Raw genomic sequence first — 8,831 nt, forward strand, 5'->3', positions numbered from 1 at the left:
TTTATTATCTGTATCTGAAAAAACTTCATAGAAAAACTGTTGTTTGGGGCTGGGGATGTGGCTCAAGCGGTAGCGTGCTCGCCTGGCATGCATGCGTCCCGGGTTCGATCCTCAGCACCACATACAAAGATGTTGTGTCCGCCGAGAACTAAAAAATAAATATTAAAAAATTCTCTCTCTCTCTCTCTCTCTCTGTCTTAAAAAAAATCACACTCTCTCTTTAAAAAAAAACACACAAAAAAAACTGTTGTTTGGTTTAGCTCTCTGTAGCCCTATCCTGAGCTCTGAAGAAGCTTGCCTTCTTTTGAGCTACCCGATCTTTCTTCTGGGCAAGGAACATTTTAGGACTGTTCCACCTCTTCTTTTTAACTTCTCTCTTGGGCTTTTTCTCATAGACTGGATTCTCTCGTATAGCAGAATGAGCTTTCTAATACATCTCCTCCATCATGTCAGGGGTAACGTTGTTCTTTATATACTGAGAAAATTGTTTCTTGTAAGCATCTTCATCTTCTTCCATTAGATAACGCACATAATCTGCAACATTCTGACCCATAATGTGCTTCCTATGTACTTCTGCATTGAACTCCTTGCTTTCAGAATCATAACCAGGGAATCGTTTGGTACTATGGGGTATAGAAAAGCCTCCATCCACAGCTCCCTTCAGGGCCCCAAAAACTTTATTGCCAGTTGTAGTTTTAGCAAGGCCTGCATCCAAATAGCAGGTGAAGGCACCAGGTTGACCATCAATGCTTTCCACACTCTATTCATCTCCAGTCACCTCCACTTAGCCTTCATAAATCTTTTCCATACCAAATCTATTGAGAAGCCTACAGGCCAGCAGCAGGCCAGTACAATATGCTGCAGCATAATTTGTTAGGCCAACTTTCACACCATATTTTGGTAGTTCACGTGCATATGCTGTGCAGGCTATCATATCCCCTTCCATACGGGCATAAGCAATCTGGCAAATGATATCTCTGTTAGTTACACAAACTATCATCCTGTATTTGGGTGTGTTGTACTTATTTTTGTCCTGGATCACCAAGCGTTTCCAAGCATAGTAATCAGTTTTGCCCTCTTCTTGACAACTTTAAGAAACCCCATCCTGGGGCTGGGGATGTGGCTCAAGCGGTAGCGCGCTTGCCTGGCATGCGTGCGGCCCGGGTTCGATCCTCAGCACCACATACAGACAAAGATGTTGTGTCCGCCGAAAACTAAAAAATAAATATTAAAATTCTCTCTCTCTCTCTCTCTCTCTCTAAAAAAAAAAGAAAAGAAAAGAAACCCCATCCTGCGGAACACAGCCCGAGTCTGCGGATCCACACAGACCTGCAGGCCCAACAGCCCTACAGGGGAGAAAAGTTCTTCATGCCATTTTTAAGTTCATTTTTAAAAGACACTTTCTTAAATGCTTTGCAAATGATTATCAAAATTAAACAAAAATATTTTATGTCTCTTTTTAATTTTAATTTATCCTAATCACAATTTTTTAATTTGTACAACAAATGCTTTGCTATATAAAAGGCAAGTGATTAAAATCTCCACATGTTGAACCTAATTGATATTTAGCACAATTTTAAATGAATAGTCAATCTATGACATCTCCTGTGTGAATCACACATTGTCTTGATGGGAAAACCCTTCAGAAAGCCTCAAATACAGGCCACAGCTACCAGAAAAGAAATGCAAAAGCATCAGATGAGGTGTCCAAACAGACAGACTTGGGCAGTGGTTATGCTAGTGACACCAAGACAAGAGATCCTAGTAGAACTGAGGATACAAACTTAGGTCATTCCACAGTGACTGCTCTCCCTCTCTCTATGTATATGTGAGTGTGTATATATACACATATACACACACACATACATAGTATGCATTTATATACCACTGTGTGTCTATATATGTGTTTCTATATGTATGGGTGTATATTATATATGTGTGTGTATTCCCCTCATTTCAAATAGTTAAGAATGACCCAGGGATCTGTATAAAAACTATTTTTCTCTCATCTCACAGAATAAAAGGACACAGAAATGTCTGTTTAGTTCAAGGATATTACAAAAGAAAAATTTTTTGTTAAATATGATCAAGGGTCCAGTGTGTAAAATCAGAGGCCTCCAAATCAAGAGTCCAACTAGTACCATCTCCAACTGATAAAAGTACAGACAACATGGATTGTTTTCCCATCAAGCTTGGATTTTGGCCACTTACATTCACATTTCTTTTTTTTTTTTTTTTTTTTTTAAGAAAGAGTGAGAGAGAGAGTGTGAGAGAGAGAATTTTTTTAATATTTATTTTTTAGTTCTCGGCGGACACAACATCTTTGTTTGTATGTGGTGCTGAGGATTGAACCCGGGCCGCACGCATGAGCGCGCTACCACTTGAGCCACATCCCCAGCCCTTACATTCACATTTCTGTAAACAAACATGCTAATAACCACCTAGGAAAATAGCCCAGAGTGACGCATACACACACTTGGGCTGGGGCTCAAATTGCCTATAAGAACAAAGGAAGAGGAAGAATGATTAGGAAAAATTTAATCTAAATGGGAATATATATATGCATTAATTTTATACTTGGAACTTCAATCCCTGTTGTGTACTTCACCAAAAAATAATGGCCCCATGATCACTTGGTTTTGATTTGGCAATATTCAACTTTCCTTTGATATACCCATAGAAGAATCACAATAAAATAAAATCAGTTAATAAAACAAATCATGGGCCACAGGAGGAAAACCCTTTACATTTATCAGTTAAGTTTTTCTTCTCAGGGTTACTTGGATTTATGTTTAGATAACAGCTACTGATACCAAACACATTTAGTGGGTATCTGCTTTGTCTAAGAAACTTTTCTAGTGTGATAGGAGAGGCTGTAAGTAAAAGAAACCATCTCAGTCCTAACTCTGCACCTGTGGCCACATCCTTAACCCAAGGTTTCCGAGATCAGATGTCCATCCCCTTTTAAATGAGAAGTTCCTTAGCAAATTCTTACCTAGCAGAGTAAAAATAAATGAACATACAAATGGAACTGATCACTGGATATGCAGGGGAAGAGTCACCTTCTTTTGCTTCTCTGTGGAACTCTAACATCTGGAAACCCAGGGGTCTCAATCCAAACTGATATACTAGCTCCCTGGGATTCAGTTCCTACAAAGTTAGATTTGTGACAATCCATTCTCTACATTATGTCTCACCATTTATGTGAGAATAAAATTAATAATTAACATGGAATAGTTGTTTTTTTCCCCAGTCCTAGGTATTAAAACCAGGGCCTTGCACATGCTAAGAAAGTGTTCCACCACTAAGCTATATCCCCAGTCCTTTATAATTTTTATTTTGAGACAGGGTTTCACTAAATCACTCAGGGTCTTGTTGAATTGCCAAAGCTGGCCTTGAACTTGCAGTCCTCTTGTCTCATTCTCCCACAGGTATGCATAATGTGCCAGGCTCATAAAAGGGTTTTTAATGGTACAATGGTGGTATTACCCCAGCAGGAAGGGACTGAAGGAGGCAAGAGTGAAATGTCATGCTCCTCCTCTAAAAACCAAGGGAGAGGGGAAGTGCTGTGGAGATGGGACTCCAAACATCAAGAGTGACATACGAATTAAAACAAACAAATAAAAAGTCCTAAGTGAATAGAAACAAAAGTAAATAATCAGAAAACCATGAGAATTTCAGGGGCTCAATCATATGCTTCTAAAAGCTAATAATTCGTAGTCAGTAAAGTTTTGTTAGCTTGAAATCTGACAGAGACTAATTCTTGAGAAAGAAGATAGGTGATGGTTGACAGCCCTGGCTCCAGGCTCAGAGCTGTGAGTCCATGTAAATCTCCTCAGCCTCCTTCCTCCCTCAAGTGCAAATGTAGGTAATAATAACTCTTACCTCCTATGCTTGTTTTGAGGATTCAAGGAGTTAAAACATGCAGAGAATGATGCATTCCACTGTCATGTATTTTAAAAATAAAAGCAATTAAAAAAAAACAGTTGCAAGAACAGTAAAAAAAAAATGCAGAGGACTAAAATTGGGCAGGCATATGGTAAATTCTGCAGATGTGTTAATTCTTTCCATCTCCTTCACCATCAAACAAGAGCAAGACTGGCCAGGACCTGAAAGTTTACCTGTTTTCTCATTATCTAAAAGTACGGCCACATTTGCACCTCTTCTCATACTTCTGAGGCATTCCTCATTCAATTACATGTTGATATTCTGGCCACACATTATCTTTGGAAGACAAGAACTGAGAACTATATGTGTACTCAGATTGAGGAAGAGAACAAGATATCCCATTGTGTGTTCTGGATGCAGTTTATTTAGTTTTAAATTCCTACTATATTTTATTTTACTACACTTATATTACCTTTGCTGGTTATTTTCTTTTGCCTTTTTTTCTCTTTATGCTGTTGTATTTGATGTTATGAATTTTTAAAGTTACTTTAACATCATTGGGAAATAAAATTGATTAAAAATAAACCAGCCAAAAATGAGTCTGTAAAAAAACTTTTGCTTCTTGTCTTCTGGTACAGGGGTTCACAGACACAAACACTTATGCACAAAATGAACAGGAAATCAGAACAGAAAGGAGAGGCAGAGGGTTGTGTAACTTACAGGAATGGCAGGTGGCTCCTGCATAGCCCACATGAGTGCAGTCAAAGGAGAAGGTGTCCCAGGACTGGGAACATTCACCCCCATGTTCACAATAGCTGGGCAAACACCTAAAGAAGGACAGACACATTGCTGTTTTTACATTCAGTCATAATAAAATGTGCATCTCACACTAGTATGGTATAGGAAAAGAAGGAGGACAACAATCAACAGAAACATTTCAACAGGACCAAAGACTGTGGAGTCTGTTCTCACCGTTTATGTGGGAATAAGATCAATTCACATTGAATAGTTGTTTTTTCCCTTGAGTTGTCTCAAGGTCAACTAATGTTCAACCTCAAGTCAGTAAGTGCAGTACATGCTACTGATTCTCATGCATTTATGACAGGCAAATTTTCTATTTATCATAAAAATGTTTTTCCTTCTCATAAAAACATAATATTGATTTCATACCTGACCAGGATATAAACTGCTTGCAATGACCATAGGCAGATATACATTTCCCCTCCATCCTTCCACACCCTTGTGATGTGACACTGCAGATCTTTCCATACATAGGCAGAGCCTGCATTTCCACCTTGAATCTGAGTTGGGCATGTGACCAACTTTGACCAAAGGACATTTTTAACAACACACAGTAATTAGTAATCAGGCACAAAAAGGACAGTTCTCTTTTGTAAACCTCAAATATGTTTCTGGTACATATGAAGAATGAAGTGTTTTTTTGTTTGTTTGTTTGTTTGGGTTTTTTTTGCCTAAAAGCACAACAATATAAATCAAGAATCAATAAATGGTATGGAGTCAAACTAATAAGCTTCTTCTTGGCAAAGTAAACAATTATGTGAAGAAAGAGCCTACAGAGCGGGACAAAATCTTTACATATATATCAGAGCACTAATATCCAGGATATATAAAGAACTCAAAAAACTTAACACCAAAAAAATAAATAACCCAATCAATAATGGGCTAAGGAACTGAACAGACACTTTTCAGAAGAAGATAAGACAGTTGATCAACAAATATATGAAAAAATGTTTAATACCTCAATTACTAGATAAATGCAAATCAAAACTACTCTAAGATTTCATCTCACTCCAGTCAGAATGGCAGTTATCAAGAGTACAAGCAACAATAAGTGTTGGTGAGGATGTGGGGAAAAAGGTACACTCATACATTGCTGGTGAGACTGCAAATGGGTGCAACCACTCTGGAGAGCAGTATAAAGATGCCTTAGAAAATTTGGAATGAAACCACTGTTTAACCCAGCTATCCCACTCCTCGATTACAGCTTTGTAAGGATAGAAACAGATGTCATTTATCTTTTATTTTTTATTTTTGGGTGGGAGGGCTGGAGATTGAACTCAGGGGTACTCAACCACTGAGTCACATCCCAGCCCTATTTTGTATTATTTTTAGTTAAACACATGGTCTCACTGAGTTGCTTAGCACCTCGCTTTTGCTGAGGCTGGCTTTGAACTCACGTTCTCCTGCCTCAAACTCCTAAACTGCTAGGATCATAGGCAAGCACCACCGTGCCCAGCCAGAAGTCATTTTATAGCCCAGTGGAGATGTAATCTCCAAATAAAATGTGGTCTTACTTCCTGTTGAAGTTCAGTTTACATCTAATTAAATATCATATTTTAGTATTTCTTATGCAAATGAGCACATAAATCCAAGTCCTGCAAATGATCTTCAAACCAGCTTTCTCCTTTCTGCTTGATCTCTCACTAGTGACTTGGTTTTGGGGACTCATAAAGGGTCTTTGTGGGTCACGTTTCTAATGTGACCCCAAAAGTCATAGATCCTGCTCTACAGAGTAAAAACAGCTGAAAACAAAAACAAGAGGATTTAGGTTAGATGCTTAAAACATATTTGATGAAGTTAACTCTGAAATAGAATTCAGGAAGAAATTCTGTAATCTTAGAGCCAGAACAACGTGAAATGAAAAGAAAAAAATATCTCTTGTGGTCTTTCCATGTAACCCTTCTAACTTAAACATTGTGACAAAAATATTTGTAATCTATATTATTTTTCATCTATTTAAAATTTAAGCATCAAATATCAGGAGAAATTTACCTTTACTTTGTTTTCAAGGGAAAAACAGTACATATTGCACTTTAAAAGTTTAAAAAGCCACTCAACCTGGATGGAAGTATAGCTCAGTAGAGAGCACTTGCTTGGCACATGCAAGGTCCTGGGTTCCCAGTCTCTAGCACCACCACCCCCTCCCCACCGAAAAAAAAAGAAAAAACAGCGTTCTATAATAGTGTTGACTAACAAAAAAACTCAATAAGGATATATACACATATTTGTATATACATATATATTCATGTGTATAAGTGTGTATGATTATATACATATGTGTGTGTATATATATACACACACATATATATATATATATATGTGTGTATGTGTGTGTGTGTGTGTGTGTGTGTATATATATATATATATATATATATATATATATATATATATAAACCTGTATCCACATGAAAACAACTGTAAATACTTCTAGCTATAATTGCATATAGATTGTAATGCTAAACAAACCAAAATTCAGGCAAAACACTGGCCAAATTAGTGACCACAGTTCAGCTCACAAGGAAACTCAGCATGCTGGTTGTCAAGAATTTTTGGTTTATAAAAGAAAGAAAAAATTTATTTTCACTCCCAGCTTTTCAACCAATAAGCAGTAAAGGAAGGTATTAGGAAAGTGTGGTGGTGAAAAACCTTTTGGCTAAGAAATTCCACTCCTGAAAATTATCATCAAAATAAAAGCCTCAATATCTGAAACCACATGTGCCAAGCCAATATTTGTAGTGGGGAAAAAACTAGAGATAGGATACCCACCTTCAGTAGGAAAAAGAAGAAAATACTGGTGCACTTTCATAATGAAATGTTAATAGCCATTAAAATAGAACTATACCTGGTTAAAAAACGAATCCCACAATGTGTTACTGAGTCAGAAAAGCATATTTGTAAAAACTGCAAAATTCAGATAGGTAAGTATTTATAAACATGTACATGAATATGAGCCAGTGATAGATCTAAGTGAGATTTGATTATGCTGGATACAATAAGGTAGGCAAACTAGTCCAGGAACATGACAGTGTTGGGAGGAAATGCAGTTCTGCAGGGAAAAAGCAGAAGGAAATCAAAGAAAGCCAAGCAGAAAGAAAAACTGGGAGGTGACCTCAGAGAAATTCTATGGTAAGTTCTGGCCTTTCCTTCCCTCATGGACACACAGATTCAAAGAAACACAGATCAAGTCTTTTTATGAAAAATGAAGACCCTATTTCATAAGAAGCATGAAACTAGCCACACTGAAGCTGGTAGCAAAACCCATGAAACCCTAACCCCTTTCCCAGCACAGTGTCAGAGAACTATGAAACTGCAGTACCAGCTTCTTCCAGGGGAGGAAAGGAAAGGTCTGAACTGTACATCCAAGTCCAATGTTCTGAGGGCTGCCCATCGGTCTGGTCTGATTTACTTCTTACCTGAATCTGAGTCTTAACAGGAAGGGACCCTGTGTGGGAGTCCCTGAGAACAAAAAGAGCAGTGTGGAGGATATCTATCAAGCAAGTACGCCCTGTAGCCCCTCCCCAAGGCTCAACACAGAGTGCACTGCTGAAACCCCCAAATCCTAGGTTCCTCATGAGGAGGGGAAGAGATGGACTGTGTATCCAACATTCCAAATTTTCCAGTGACTGGCTTCTACCCACGGGACTGGTTCCTTCTCTCCTATCTTGAAGCAAGTAAGAAGCTGGCATGCTGTGGACATCTAGGAGATATGAGAACAAAGACGGCAGTTTAGACTAGGAAGCAAGCACCTGCTAAGCCCCTCAACTAGAGCAGAAAAGCAAGAAGGTGGAAACCACCAAATTTCAGTTCCTGAGGAAGAAAAGGATTAGACTGTATGTACAAGTTTCCAACTTTTTCAGGGGCTGCCAGAGAGACTGGCTTCTGTCACGTTTGTCTTGGTGCACTGATGGGACCTGGAACATTTTAGATACCTGTGAGCCTCTGGGGAAAATGGTGGCAGTTTGAACTATCATGTCATTACTTATATAGCCTATCTTTGTGGTTCAATAAAGTGAATAAAGTAATCACCAAATCTCAACTTTTCTCTGGAAGGGGAGAGCTGGATCAAGTGTGCAGTGTTCCAACATTTTCAGAGGCTGTCTGAGGAACTGGCTTTTATCTCACCTCTCTTAGAGCACTGATGG

At 38.3% G+C, this 8,831-nt stretch overlaps 1 pseudogene; it reads right to left on the bottom strand.

Annotated features, from left to right (window-relative positions):
• Positions 1-220: 220 nt before the first annotated feature.
• LOC124105024 (large ribosomal subunit protein uL18-like) lies at positions 221-4,183 on the bottom strand (annotated as a pseudogene).
• Between the last annotated feature and the right edge of the window lie 4,648 nt (positions 4,184-8,831).

The sequence above is a fragment of the Marmota monax genome, unplaced genomic scaffold, assembly GCF_021218885.2.
Source record: "Marmota monax isolate L192 unplaced genomic scaffold, Marmota_monax_Labrador192_F-V1.1 WCK01_AAM20220418_F8-fsc00608, whole genome shotgun sequence".
Taxonomy (NCBI): domain Eukaryota; kingdom Metazoa; phylum Chordata; class Mammalia; order Rodentia; family Sciuridae; genus Marmota; species Marmota monax.